Source organism: Phocoena sinus, chromosome 14 (genome assembly GCF_008692025.1).
Source record: "Phocoena sinus isolate mPhoSin1 chromosome 14, mPhoSin1.pri, whole genome shotgun sequence".
Lineage (NCBI taxonomy): Eukaryota > Metazoa > Chordata > Mammalia > Artiodactyla > Phocoenidae > Phocoena > Phocoena sinus.
Genome location: NC_045776.1, coordinates 41,130,953 through 41,145,298, shown reverse-complemented (window position 1 = coordinate 41,145,298; position 14,346 = coordinate 41,130,953). Strand labels below are relative to the sequence as shown.

The window sequence follows — 14,346 nt, the reverse complement described above, 5'->3', positions numbered from 1 at the left end:
GAAATTGAGACACAGATTAGAGAACAAACGTATGGACACCAAGGGGGGAAAGTGCTGGGGGGGTGGGCGATGTGATGAATTGGGAGATTAGGATTGACATATATACACTAATATGTATAATATGGATAAGTAATAAGAACCTGCTGTATAAAAAAAAATTCTAAAATTAAAAAAAAATAAAAATAAATATAAGCATCCAAAGAAGTGTTAAATAAAAACTTCTAACACATAAAAATTAAGTCCCCATTTACCTTCTCACTCATTAAAGGACGTCAAAACGTGACTTTGGATCACTGTAGATTAATGAAACTTCCATGAAGAAGTGACTAAAGTTACTGTCTAAAATTTACTAAAGTTAATGTCTAAAATAATCATGCATCATACTTAAGGTAACAACCTGGCCTGGGATCATTCCTTCCTAACATAGACATGTTTAACTGTGTTTATCTTACTTGTAGGAAATATTTTGGAAGTAAATAATATCCCCAGGAAAACTCATTCATGCTCATTCTTTGTATCCTTGCATAATAATATTTTTGCAAGAGGTACAGACACAATTTTATTTTACATTTTGGTTTTGGCACTTAACAATTTAGTTCTGAATCCACCCTTCTGAGGAACTTCTTGAGGACAAGTATTAAGGTACATGATTCTCTTTTGACTTTTGTTGATGTTTTCCAGTGCTCTGAAACTCTTTCATGTGAGTATGCTGCCCAGTGAATATTTTTATTATTCCATGTGTTTTATTCTAGATAATTATCTGTTGATGTAACTGTCTCATTCACGGTCTAGGCTTTTTAGAAACTAGACCACAGTTTATGCATTTCTGCATCCTCAGAGTCCAGCATGGTACCTGACTCATAGTAGACCCTCAAGACATGTTTGTTTGAAGGATGAAATAAAGTTTAATTACCTCATCCCTTTTGCAAATCTAGCACTTTGACCATTTAAAATACATTAGTGAATTAGAAGAGCGCACTATCTATTTGGTTCTCTAAAATGCAAATAGAATCACATTTTCCTCCTTGCTGGAAGATCCTTTCTTGTTACTTTAACTGCTTAACCTACTGCATGGTTTCATTCATTTACAATCATAATACAAATAAAGATAGATCCTTTTTCTTTTGTCTTAGGACAAAAGAAACATTTCCAGTTTCTCTTTTTCATTTGGTGTTCATCACATTTTCCAGTTTCTTTCTTTTATTTGGTGTTCATCACATTTCCATATCCCCAGCATTTAACTCAAAGTTTTGTGCATAGAAAACAGTAAATATATATGTCTAAATGAAGAATTCTAAGCAATAAGGATTATTCTCTCATTTTATGGGTAAGTAAAATTGAATTAAAGCGAGATTAAGTAATCTGTCCAAGCCCTCACAGTTTAGTCAACTGCAAAAGTCTGAATCACTTTTCTTCCCTTTTCTGGATGAAAACTATTTTCCTTTTAACACTCAGGTGAAATAGGATGTTGTTAGGAAAATCTTTCCTGACCACCCCAATCTTCCACTCCTACCTCTCCTTTCAAGAAAATGAATCACCCACTTACACATGTGACTTATTTTCGATCTTAAATGACTGTACCCATCAGACTATCATATAGTAATGTGTTTGTCTCTCCTCTTTTCTTGATGCCCCTGGAGAGAAGACCTATGTCTTTTTCATTTCAGCAATCTTAGTGCTTAGTATGTAATTGGTGCTCAAATCTGAATTTGTTGAATTCAGTTGAAAAGCCAATGTTAAGGCAGTATGTTGAAATATTAACTTAAACTTATATTTCATTTTTATAATCATACTATTACTTTAACCAAATATAATTTTAAAAATCATACAAATCCGATGAACCCTTTTTATAAGGAAACCACATATTGACTGACGCCTCAGTTCTCTGAGATCTGCCTTTGTTCTCACCACTCAGCTGAAACTGCGCTCTGGAAGGCCTCTAGGGACACCCAAGTCAATGGCTCCTTCCCTTCTCCAACTCCCCAAATGATCCACCTTGAAAATGATCCATCGTCTCCCTCTCGTACATGGGGCTGGACAGGCCAGGTTCTCTGTGTTTTCTGGCTCTCTGTCAGCTTCATCTCTACCCCTCCTCCCTGTTCTCTCTTCTTTCAGCCCATAGAGAAAGGCTCTGGTCTGTTGGCTGCCAATTTCCTACCTGATCTCCTGCTGACACTGTGTGGATGACTCCTACTTCTTTCCTCTCTAGTCTTTCTCCTCAAGGTTGGCCTCACATTTCCACCCGGCAGCCACTCATGCCTAACTGACCCTTTAGAATCTGAAACGCCTTAAGCACAAAACAGGCTGGCATGGCTCCTGCCCCGGCAAAGGCCCCTGCACCTCTCCCCGGGAAAGCTTCCCTCCACCTCCTGTCTCCAGCATCCTCAAACCATTCCCTGTAGCGCTGACACATCCATCCTCCTGCCCAAGGCTCAGTCAGTGCATCACTCTGCTGCTCGGCTGCTTGTATTCTTCCATGGTTCCCCAAGCTCAGGGACACCAACGAAGGAGCACACATTAGGACTGGGAAATGTCTGCCCTGACTCGCTTTTATGCACTCCTTAGTCCATCCAAACTCACGGTTATTTGCTCTCAGATCACTTTGGCATATTCTTGTTTTTGTGACTTTATCCTCTGCTTTCCGTTCAGCTCCTTAACCTTTTCTCATCATAACTATCCTTATTCTTTGGGTTCATACAAATGCTTTCCTCCATGAAACCTTCAATTCCTTTGTGTTTTCACAGAACAGTTTTGCACATAAGGATGGACATTCATCTATTTTCACCTTTTAATTGGTTTATGTAATAGCTCCTTCAGAAGCAATTCTATAGCTTCCACAGTCTATAGTACTCTGCCCATACAGGAACTGAGGAGTATTTGATGACTCAGACAATTCTGACCTAAAGACAATTACTTCAGCATTATAGCAGCATCTCTGATGAGAAAGCTAACACCAGGAATAATATTTTAATTAAAATGTAGAAATAAATATCACAGGTTAATTTTGGTTTTTAAAAGCCTGTCTTAAGTGGTGGAGAGATGAATAGGGAGCATTTTTAAGGGCAGTGAAAACACTCTGTATGATACCATAATGATGGATGCCTGTCATTATGCATTTGTCCAAATCCAAAGAAGTGAACCCTGAGGTAAACTGTGGACTTGGGTGATTATGATGTATCAGCATGGACTCATCAGTTGTAACACATGTACTACTCTGGTGGGGGATGTTAATCATGGGGGAGGTTATGCATGTTTGGAACAAGGGGTATATGGGAAATCTCTGTACTTTCCTTTTAGTTTTGCTGTGAACTGAAAACTGCTATAAAAATTGTCTCAAAACTATTTGTCTTAAGCACCAAAGTGAAACCAATTAAAAACACTTAATTTTCTTTATATTGTTTGCACATTTGAGAATCACAACACAAGACCTCATAACCCCCCAAATATCTCCTTTACCAACCTGCTATGATGCTATCCTCCTCAATCACCATATTGAAAATTTACTTCATTTGATTCACTGGTTTTTTTATTGAAATATATTTGACATATAATATTGTGTAATGTTAAGGTACACAGCATGTTAATTTGACACATTTGTATATTTGTAATCTGAAGAACATTGTAGTGATAATTAGCACCTCTATCATATCACATAATTATCTTTTTTTAGTGGTCATAATAATCAAGATCTAGTCTCTTAAAATGTTTGATGATTATAGTACAATATTGTTGTTTATATTCAGTACACTGTGCATTATATCCCTAGGAGTTATTTACTATTTATTGCAAGTTTGTATCCTTAAATATCTGTCCTACCTCCTCAATTCCATCCCCTGGTAACCAATATTTTACTCTCTGTTTTTACAAGCTTGTCTTTTTTAGATTCCAGGTAAGTGATATCATGCAGTGTTTGTCTTTCTCTATCTGACTTATTTCGCTTAGCATAAAGTCCTCTCTATGTATGTTGTTGCAAATGGCAAGGTATCCTTTCTCATTGCTGAATAATATTTCAGTGTGTGTGTGTGTGTGTGTGTGTGTGTGTGTGTGTGTGTGTGTGTATAGCCCCACATCCTATTTATCCATTCATTCACTTGCCATAATATCCTCTCGATTTACCCATGTTGGTGCAAACGGCAAGGTGTCCTTCTTTCTCATCGCTGAATAATATTTCATTGTGTGTGTGTGTGTGTAACCCCACATCCTATTTATCCATTCATCCATTAATAGGCACTTAGGTTCTTCCATATCTTGGCTATTGTGAATAATGCTGTAATAACACAGGAGTTCATATATCTGTTTGATATTCTGTTTTCATTTCCTTCAGGTATATACCCAGAGGTAGAATTGCTGGATTATATTGTAGATCTATTTTTTAATTTTTTGATTAAAAAAAATTTCCATATTGTTTTCTACAGTGGCTGAACCAATTTACATTCTACCAACAGTATACAAGGATTCCCTTTTCTCCACATCCTTGCCAACACTTGTTATCTTCTGTCTTCTTGATGATGGACGTTATACTAGGTGTGAGATTGATACCTCATTGTTGTTTCGATTTGTATTTCCCTGATGATTAGTGATGTTGAACATCTTTTCATGTACCTGTTGGCCATTTGGATAACTTATTTGGAAAAATTTCTATCTAGTGCCTCTGCCCATTTCTTAGTCAGATTGCTCCCTCCCCCTCTTCCTTCCTTCCTTCCTTCCTTCCTACCTTCCTTCCTTCCTTCCTTCCTTCCTTTCCTTCCTTCCTCCCTCCCTCCCTCCCTCCCTCCCTCCCTCCCTCTTTCTCTTCCTTCCTTTTTTGCTACTTAATTTTACGAACTCTTCATTTATTGGTTTGGCCAAAAAGTTCATTCGGGGTTTTCTGTAACATCTGACGGAAAACCCCAAACAAACTTTTAGGCCAACCCAATATTTTGGCTATTAACCCTTTCTGATACATGGTTTGCAAAATCGTTCTCCCATTCGGCAGGATGCCTTTTCATTTTGTTGATTGTTTCTTTTGCTGTGCAGTAGCTTTTAGGTTTGATGTATCCCCATTTATTGATTTTTGATTTTGTTGTTTGTGCTCTTGGTGTCATATCCATTTGAGTCACGGTTTACTGTGAAATATTCAAATGAGAATCTCTGGCCCAGGAGGTAAGACTGTATACATATTACCTGGAATAGGACATATTCATATTCCATTAATTCATATTAAGACCAGAGTCTGTTGCATAGTGGGGAGTTCAAGGAAGCCAAGGTACAATGTGAGGAAACTGCTACTGCGAGAAAGTGGGTAGAATAAGATCAATACAAGATATTCCCACATCACTGTATCTTTTCCCTTCAACAAACATTTTGTAGGGAGCAAGCCTCACACATGTAAATCACTTTAGTGTATGACCACACAACCCATCACCCACCATTTCGTCCTCATTCTTCATGGATCAACCTTCTAAAAGTTGAAAAAAGAAGAGATTTTTTTTTTTTCCTAGTTGAGGTAATCAAGGAAGGTGTTATGAAGGAAGGTGACATTTGAATTGGACAAATTCCAACAGAGTCAGGAAAGATTTTAATAAGCAGCAGTTCCAAGATATCCTAGGATCTATTTCTATGAGAACATGTTATAAATTCCCAGAAATGGGTCCTAGAATAAATGCCTGTAAAATGCCTCTGGGAATGTATTATATATTCTAGAGTCCTGGAAAATAAGTGTAACTAAAACAAAATAAGGAAAAGGAGACAAAAAGAGGAAGAAAAGGAAAGTAGTACACACTAGTTGAAATAAATATGCTTCTTCAAATCATCAATCTGAGTTAAGTAATTAGTAGGCTATTAAAAATGGATATTCAACTCCCCAAATAAATATTTATGAATTGAGAACATTTTTGCAAGATTTAGCTAAGCCTCAAACTCTGGAGTCAAAAACATTCACCACAGCAATTCCGTTTACTGTGCATTTATGTGAAAAATGAACACAGCCTTATTTAATCTTCAAAATTGCCTACAGGTTAAGTATTATTATGCGCATTTTACTGATGAAGTATCCAGGTTTAAAAAGTATAGACGCTCAGGGCTTCCCTGGTGGCACAGTGATTGGGAGTCCACCTGCTGATGCAGGGGACGCGGGTTCGTGCCCTGGTCTGGGAAGATCCCACATGCCGCGGAGCGGCTGCGCCCCTGAGCCATGGCCGCTGAGCCTGTGCGTCCGGAGCCTGTGCTCCGCAACGGGAGAGGCCACAACAGTGAGAGGCCCGCGTACCGCAAAAAAAAAAAAAAAAAAAAGTATAGACGCTCAAAGTCACAGAGCTGCAGTATTGCTTCCCGATCAGGGAACAACTGTGAACCATAAAATAGCAGCTAGGGGTCTCAGCATTAAGTCAAATTTGCTTTTGCTCATTTTCAGACCCTACCCCATGACCTCAACTTACACTGTAGTGGTTGAAATGTGAGCCAAATGATTTGGGGTTTAAATCCGAATTATAGAAATTCTTAGTATAGCCATATTTATAAATTCTTTGGGTCTTAGTTTTTCCATATGTGAAAAACTGGGAACGATAACTGAGCCTAACTCCATTGTGTTGTTATAAGGATTACATGAGTTAGTTCTTAGAAGAGTGCCTGGAAAATAGTAAGAACTCAATGAATGTTACCTGCCATTATTATTCTTTGGGACCAAGTTAATGACTTAATTCTCTGCTTTTTAACTCTGTTATCTGAGTTACCCTCTTGACCCCAGCTAACTCCAGGATCTCCATTTCAAAAATATTTTTAAAATACTAATAACGAGGCTACAGATAGTTGCTCTTAGGGGGTATACTTTAAGACTCATCAAATATTTAATATTAATGAAAATCATAAGCTATTATATTGAGATAAATCAGAATGTACTGCTCTCTGTCTCTGGCATTAATTTTTCTTCTTTTATTCTTTCCCCAAATTTGGGTCAACGGCAAGTGTTTCAAGGAATGCTGTTAATATCCATTATTTTGAGACATGTATAAATCACTGCAGGGTATTTCAACTACATTTCTTTCTCTTAGGGTTCCTCTACCATTCTCTCAAGACACCTACAGACCAAATTACATTTTTAACTATTTGATATTATTCCAACTGATAGAACATAAGTAAAACAGACAAACACACATACACTGATAAAACAAAATAAGAAAATATCTTCCAGAAACCTCAAAAAACACTGAACACAAAAACATACAAAATAAGACTCATTTCTTTTTGAGCTATTGATGAACCATCAAATAAACACAAAAGGTAACAAGTGGTCCATTTTCTTTTTTTTGTACTTTGGTTAAAGATACAACCTATCATTCTAACCAGATTATTTATGAATGTATGGAATTGAAGGCTGAAGGATCAGCTGAGATTGTGTATTGACCCAAATGAACTCTTAAATGTTTAGAAAGGAACTCAAAATTGATGTTTTGCTGCATATGGGAAATTAATATCAACTTCACTTTACATACTTCAGGATATAAATTATAAAAGTCCTTTGCCTTCTCCATTCTCCTGAGATAAGTGTGAAATGATCTAACATGGACTGAAACACGCATAGCAGGCACTCAAAAATGGTAGTTCTACCATCCATTTTTCTGTAGTAACTTATAAAGAATATAAGCATATATAACAGTAAGCAAGACAGCATAAGAATTCAAAAGGACACTGATTTGGGTGGTAGGAGTCAGTTGGGTTCATCTCAATTTCTTCAAATGCAAAATGAAGTGGTTCCTGATTTTAAAGATTGAATTTTTCTATAGTGTAAATAATTTTACAGTCTATGAGCAAAGCAAGCATTTTTTCACAAAAGCATTATATACTTTTCAATTTAGATTGCAAATACGATAGATAGTATAAAACCAATTTATACTGTATCATTCTTGTATATCTTTTGATTTACAAAATGTACTAAGAACAGAAGGACAAATATGTCCAATAACTAGCAGAACTGAAGTCCAGGCAACCTGTAAGAATAAAATACACTATATGTGTGTGTTTTATACACTCTATAACACATATGTAAATATATAGGTATATATGTATGTGCATATATGCATATATATATTACATGAATACTATTTTAAATTGGTAGCTAATAAAACTTAAGCTTAAATTTTACCCTGGGGCTTTTTAAAGACCCACTCTAACTCAGCTCCTACCCATTTGTTTTTACATTCACGCACTAAAGCAATAAATGGATATTTTTTAGACTTGCTTAGGTTTTCAACAGAGGCAGCTGGTATATTATTTTCATTTTGTAAAATAAAGAAGAGCAAAAGAAGAGCAAAGAATATATATTCGTATAAGAAATGTCACTGCAAGTATTTGCCATTTATCAAGTAACTAACTGCTAATTGTACTAGATCTCTGCCTCTCTGAATTGCTTGCCCGTCATAGCCTCCATATGGGTCCATAAACATAACTGGTCTTACACAGCATCAGCCAATGTAGGTGTAGTGAAAAGCACATGGGTTTCAGATGATCTGGGTTCAATACTAAGCTCTACCGCTTAAGTAACTATTGATATATAGTTAATTTCAGTTAAATAGTATAACATCCACTAGAATTTATGCCCTTATGTTTCAATGAGCCTGGTGATTACACATTCTCTCCTTATCAGATACAATGAATTGGTTTAAGTTAAAAATATGAAAGCTTTACAAAAGTGTTCATCATTATTAGAGTTGATATGGCATCCCAGTGTCATCATCCCTTTATCCTGTGGCTGTTAGTTTCTTTCACACACAATTTTGTCCATTTAACGTTCTAAATATTTCTTAAATCTCTGCTTTCATCTTCATCCCTACTACCACCTCACTAAGGCAGGACCTCATGCTCTGTTTACAGCCTCCTCCCTTTTTATGCCACTTAAAGCCATCTTGTAACAAAGATGCCACAATGATGAATCCCAAAACACAATCAGACCATGCTATATTCCTATCCAACATCCTAAAGTGATTCCCTGTAAACTACAAAGTGAAGTTCAAGCAATAAAAGGGCATTCATAGTCTACCCTAATCTTACACCTGAACTACTTTTCCAGACTCATCTCTCACCACTTCCACCCTCAACATTAAGAATTCCCTTCTCCCCTTCACCAGGTGACTATCTCCTACTTAACTGTTACGAATTAACTTGAGGACTTTCCAAGGCATGGCTAAGAGGCCTAGAAAGCATTCTCACATACAAACTAATTTCCATGTTATAATACACCTATTTATTTATGTGTCAATCTTTCTGGCTAAAATGTGAGTTCTTAATGATGAAGACCTTTTTTTTCTTTGTCCTTCTAGCACCCAGGCTAATGCCTAGCACATATTAGGCACATTTGTTGAATATATATTGTTGTTTCTATCTGAACCACATCTGAGCCAAAAATCTTTACACAACACCAAGAAGCCAGAAATTGAAAATCATCAAATTAAAACAATAATAAGCTGGAATAGCCACATGACAAAGACAAAAATAATATTATTCCAAAAGTTAATCCACCATTCCTATGTTTCAAAGGCAATCTCATTACACCTAAATATTTCAAAGAGATATTTTGAAAAAATCAACTGCTTCCATTCATCATATCTAAATAAAATCACATAGCAATTATTAATGGTAATTGTGAGAAATATTTTATAAACTTAATTTGAATGGTAATATCCATTTTGATAAAAATTTAAAGGAAAGATTGAAAATGATGTCACATGGGCCGCATTGAGGAAAAACATATTTTTAAGTGAAGTGAAGATTGAAGGGTCCTGGGAACTAAGCCAAAAACTAAATATGTAGCAACTACAGTGACACATTAACCCTCAAACAATAATTACCTTCCTACTGCAGTTATTACTTGAAAGATTATCCTTTCAGGGATTGATTCAGAATATTTTACCATATTAAGTAAAATGCAGCTGGGTCACAGATACTAAGAGAAAAAGAGAAAACAAAAAAGAAAAAAAACATCTATGATACATGTTTTTAAGTTATGTATTTCCCTCCATTAGAGTTCTAGGTTTGTTTCTGTTCTCTTCTATTAATAATTTTGAACATATCTATACCCAGATTTGGGTTTTCTTGGCCTTTCTTTTTTCATATAACTAGTCCCTTAATGCTTCCTCCTGAGTCTTATTTTCCAAGCTCTTAATCAACATTTCCACTTTCTTCTGGGCTCTAATGTTACCAGTTGTCCTTTAAAAATGTGGCCATCTGCAAGTAGCAAATAAATAACTCCTAAACTCTTTTCATGCAATAGATTTCGTCTTTAGATTGGTTAATATGATTCCCAGCTAGTCCAGTAAGTGACTTTGCATGATAATAAGCGATTTGTAAATGGCCTAGTCCAGTTCAGCTATTCTTTTTAAGCATTTCTATTCACTGTTAAGTTTTTAAAACGCTTTATAATCATTTTTGCTTGATATTCTTCATAATAAAATTGTGGAATAGGTCAATATGAAACTCACTGGAATCTAAGTTTCTCAGAGATACTACATAATTAGGCTTTTATATTTCTCCAAGGTAAAACAGAGGCTAGCCTCAAAAATATTGGAAGAAAGAATTGGTAATAGTGTCACTTTATAAATTTGCACAGAATTGATGAAACATTCCTAAGGACTTGAAAAGATAGCACTGAACAGATGAGTTTGCTAAACATTTACATGAAGGTCACCTGACAGCCTTGCGGCACTCTGCGTTTAGAGTTGGATTGCAAGAAGAATTCCTGAAGCAAAATTCCAGATACAGTCTCCTTCACAATAAAAATGATTCAGCTTTCCTACCCAGCCTCTACAACTAACATCAATCCAATTTCCCACTAACTCTGCTAATTCTTCCTCTGCCATGGGTTTTGAACCATACTCTAAGCCTTAACTCTCCTAAACATCCTCCAAGTTTAGACCTATGTCACTTCACCTAAGGATTACTCCATTTCACCACTTACATCAATTTTGAAATGCCCAGTATTTTGGCTTCTAAAATATCCCCTATTCTTATGTGGCTGCCTTCATTTTCTTTTGGGGTTCTTTTCCCCCTACAAACTCCTTCTATGCCACTTGTTCCTGATGGGTTTACATTCTGCAGGATGATATATTTTGAGCTCCTCTCTCCTTAGTCTATGTAATTCTGAGGTGATCTTATCAACCACAACAGCTTCTAGCAGCACTTCTCTGAAATCTTTCAAATGTCTCTCTCTCCAACCTGGATGTTTCTTCTAAGCTGAAACATATGTCCCCAATACCTATTAAACATCTCTAATGGATACTGCATAAATACCATAAACTTTATATGTCAAACCAGCTTCCTTCAAATGTTTCTCATTTTGAATCTTAGTAAATGTAATCACCATCCACTCAGGAAACCAGACCCTAAATCCTGGAGTCATACCAAAATGTTCTGTGCTTCATTTTCCACATTCAGTAAAACTTTATTTCTCTAAAATATTTGAGAAACTACTATGTACCAGATATTAAGCCATGTGCTAGACATACCACAGTGAGCAAGGTAGACATCATTCTTATAGAATTTACATCCTAATGGAATGTACAAAGGTAAAGAGGCCATTCATATGGTAATCTATGTGGAAGACATTCCCAAGAGTTTGGCAATATACAACCTATGGAGCTGTATATGGTAGTCCTGCAGACACAGTGTCAAAAGAACAAAAGTATCATGTTCGTTATTACCTTTTTTACTATGCCTCTGCATTATAATTTTCCTGGACTGCCACAATAACTCTCTAACCATTTTCTGTCTTTTTTCCTAGTCCCTATTGTATTCATCCACTACGACACTGCCAGAATAATCTTTCTAAAATTCCAAGCTGACCATAACCGTATCATGCTAAACACCAGCTATAGGATACAATCCAAAGTCCTTAAACCGGCTTACAAAGCCTTCATGATAGAGCCTCTTTATCCTCCATTCCTCCACACGTTCTCCACTGCGGCCATGCTAAGCTCCTTGCCCATCTCCATGCTCAGAGTACTCTCTCACTGTTCTGGGCCTCGAAACATGCTCTACCATAAATAATCCTCCCCATCTGAATCACTTCTTGCCCTTCACACTTATCCCTGGCATCAATCTCTATAAAGTCTTCCTTAAGATTCATCACGGTCCTATGGGTGTCCCAACTCTGCTCTCTCATGTCACCCTGCCATATGCCCAACATACTACTTATGGAATCAGATTATAATTACAAGTTTGCTTCTCTTTCCTGATAGACAATACGTTTTTGAGAGTCAGCGACCCTGCTTTGCTCATTTTCATATTTTTGCTTCCTCTAACAGTGCCTTGCATGTAGGAGTTCCTCGAGAAATAGCTGGTGAATAAATTAATTGGTGGCAAATAGTCTACCTTGCATAATGATATTGGGTTTTTCCTCATATACCATGTTATGAAGTCATACCTATCTCGGAATGGACAGTAGTTTCCTAGTGTAGGAGGCCACTCACCCTTCCTGTCTCCATTCCAGGTCCTTCACAGTGTCTAATAAGAGAATCCTTCTGAAAAATGGCAGTCTTACAATTCCTTCAAAGTACAAGATTCACTTCCTGAAGGAAGCCCTCATCATTACTTCAATAGAAATAGTATATTCTTATTCAGAACTCTCCATGTTTTAACACAGGAATAGATATTTGCCTACTTTTTTGCTAAGAAACTTTTCTATGTATATGTGTAATAGGGAAGAACAAATCTGACTCCATAATGGATCTGTTTATTTTACTTTAACCTTCCTGTTCTATTGTTTTTGCTACAAGTTAAAAATGTTGCCTACAGCCTGAAATATACAGGATAGCCCATTCTCAAGGCTCTGAGAATGTTTAAAGGTATAACACTTCTCCATTCATATAGAGATAAAACGTTGCAGAACAGAGAATAACATTTATGGCTGGACCTGCCTGGACAGCTACAAGAACAAAGGATTCCCACACCAAGAAGTCTGCACCGACCAACCATACACCCTCCCCTTTTAGTACAAAAGAAGTCTGAATTCTAACTTGGATAACATGGTTCTTTGGGACACTAATCCACCATCTTCTTGGTCTGCTGGCTTTCTGAACAAAGTCGCTATTCCTTACCCCAATACCTCAACTTATTGGACCGTCGTGCGGTGAGCAGTATGAGATTGCACTTGGTAACGTATGTACTCTCTTTACCGTGACTGTATTAAGAGCCATATGAATAAAGACTCTTCTGTCTTTGAGTTGTCTCTATTATCTACCCATTGCTGTAAGTGTGACAGGTATTTAATATATCCTTTTTGAAAAAATTCCCTCTGGATTCTGGTCCCAACATGCTGCCACAACTATTCTTACAAATTCAATTATATTCTATTTCATCTGATTTGATTTCTTAGCAGTGTCTATCAAAGCTGACCGCTCTCTTTCTTGAAAGATGGACTTTGCTTAGCTTTCCTACACTATGCCCTTCTGATTTGTCTTTTGTCTCTCTGGCTACTTCTCAGTCAGCTATGGAAGCTGTTCTTTAACCGAACCATTAAACCTTCTTCCTCAGAGGTGCCTCCTTCTCCCCCCGGGTCCACTTCCCATCTTACACTTCACAGCTCAATCTGTGCTTATTATAGCCTCATTTTGAAAGAGGTAGGAAAGTAACTTCAATCCATCTAATGTATGGAAGAATGTGTTTTAATGAGCATAGTTCCTATGGTAATATTGAACAGTGGGGGAAAGAAGAGAAGAGCAAACCACTGGATGATTTTAGAAAAAAATTTCTGCAGCTATATAGCATTAAAAGGACATTTTGTGATTAAGTTTTATAAAGACAGGGTTATGTGGAGGGCAGGGAAACTTAAGGGTTGTTTTGTTGTGTAAAATGTTGTCAACTTAAGGTGTTGTTTTGTTCTGTAACATGGTGATTCAGATCATGGTAGTGAATATAAAATCACCTGTGTTTGTATGATCTGGCTTTAAACCACCAAAGAGAGTACTGTGCATTTACCACTGCAAAAGTTGTAACAGCCTTCCTCAGGCAGAAGTGTTTAAGAGTCTGATAACGTCCAGTAACTTACTTAAAAGAGGATAAAACAACACACCGTCAGGCAAGCAATCGGATTTAAATAGAGCCAATTTAGAAAGCATAGTGCTTTAGTAAATTCAGAAATTAATCCAGATTAAGACATTTTGCTTTCAGGATCTATTTCAAAAGACCAATTCTACAGCTCTAACTTAGAAGTGCGAGCAGTGGAGGGAGTCAAAATGTATACGCTATAAAAATCCTCATGCGTTCAAAAGCATACCTTCAAAAATTTTAGAGCAAAGTCATCAGCATGAATTATTTCAAAATGATAGAAATATGGCTTATTTTTTTAAAGAATAAATCCATTGGGAATGGGGAAGATTG

The 14,346-nt window shown here is 36.6% G+C and overlaps 1 protein-coding gene across 12 annotated transcripts in view; it reads right to left on the bottom strand.

Annotated features, from left to right (window-relative positions):
• Nucleotides 1-14,346, bottom strand: part of NOL4 (nucleolar protein 4) — a 401,358-nt gene that overhangs the window by 169,721 nt on the left and 217,291 nt on the right. The gene's annotated exons all lie outside the window — the stretch shown is intronic.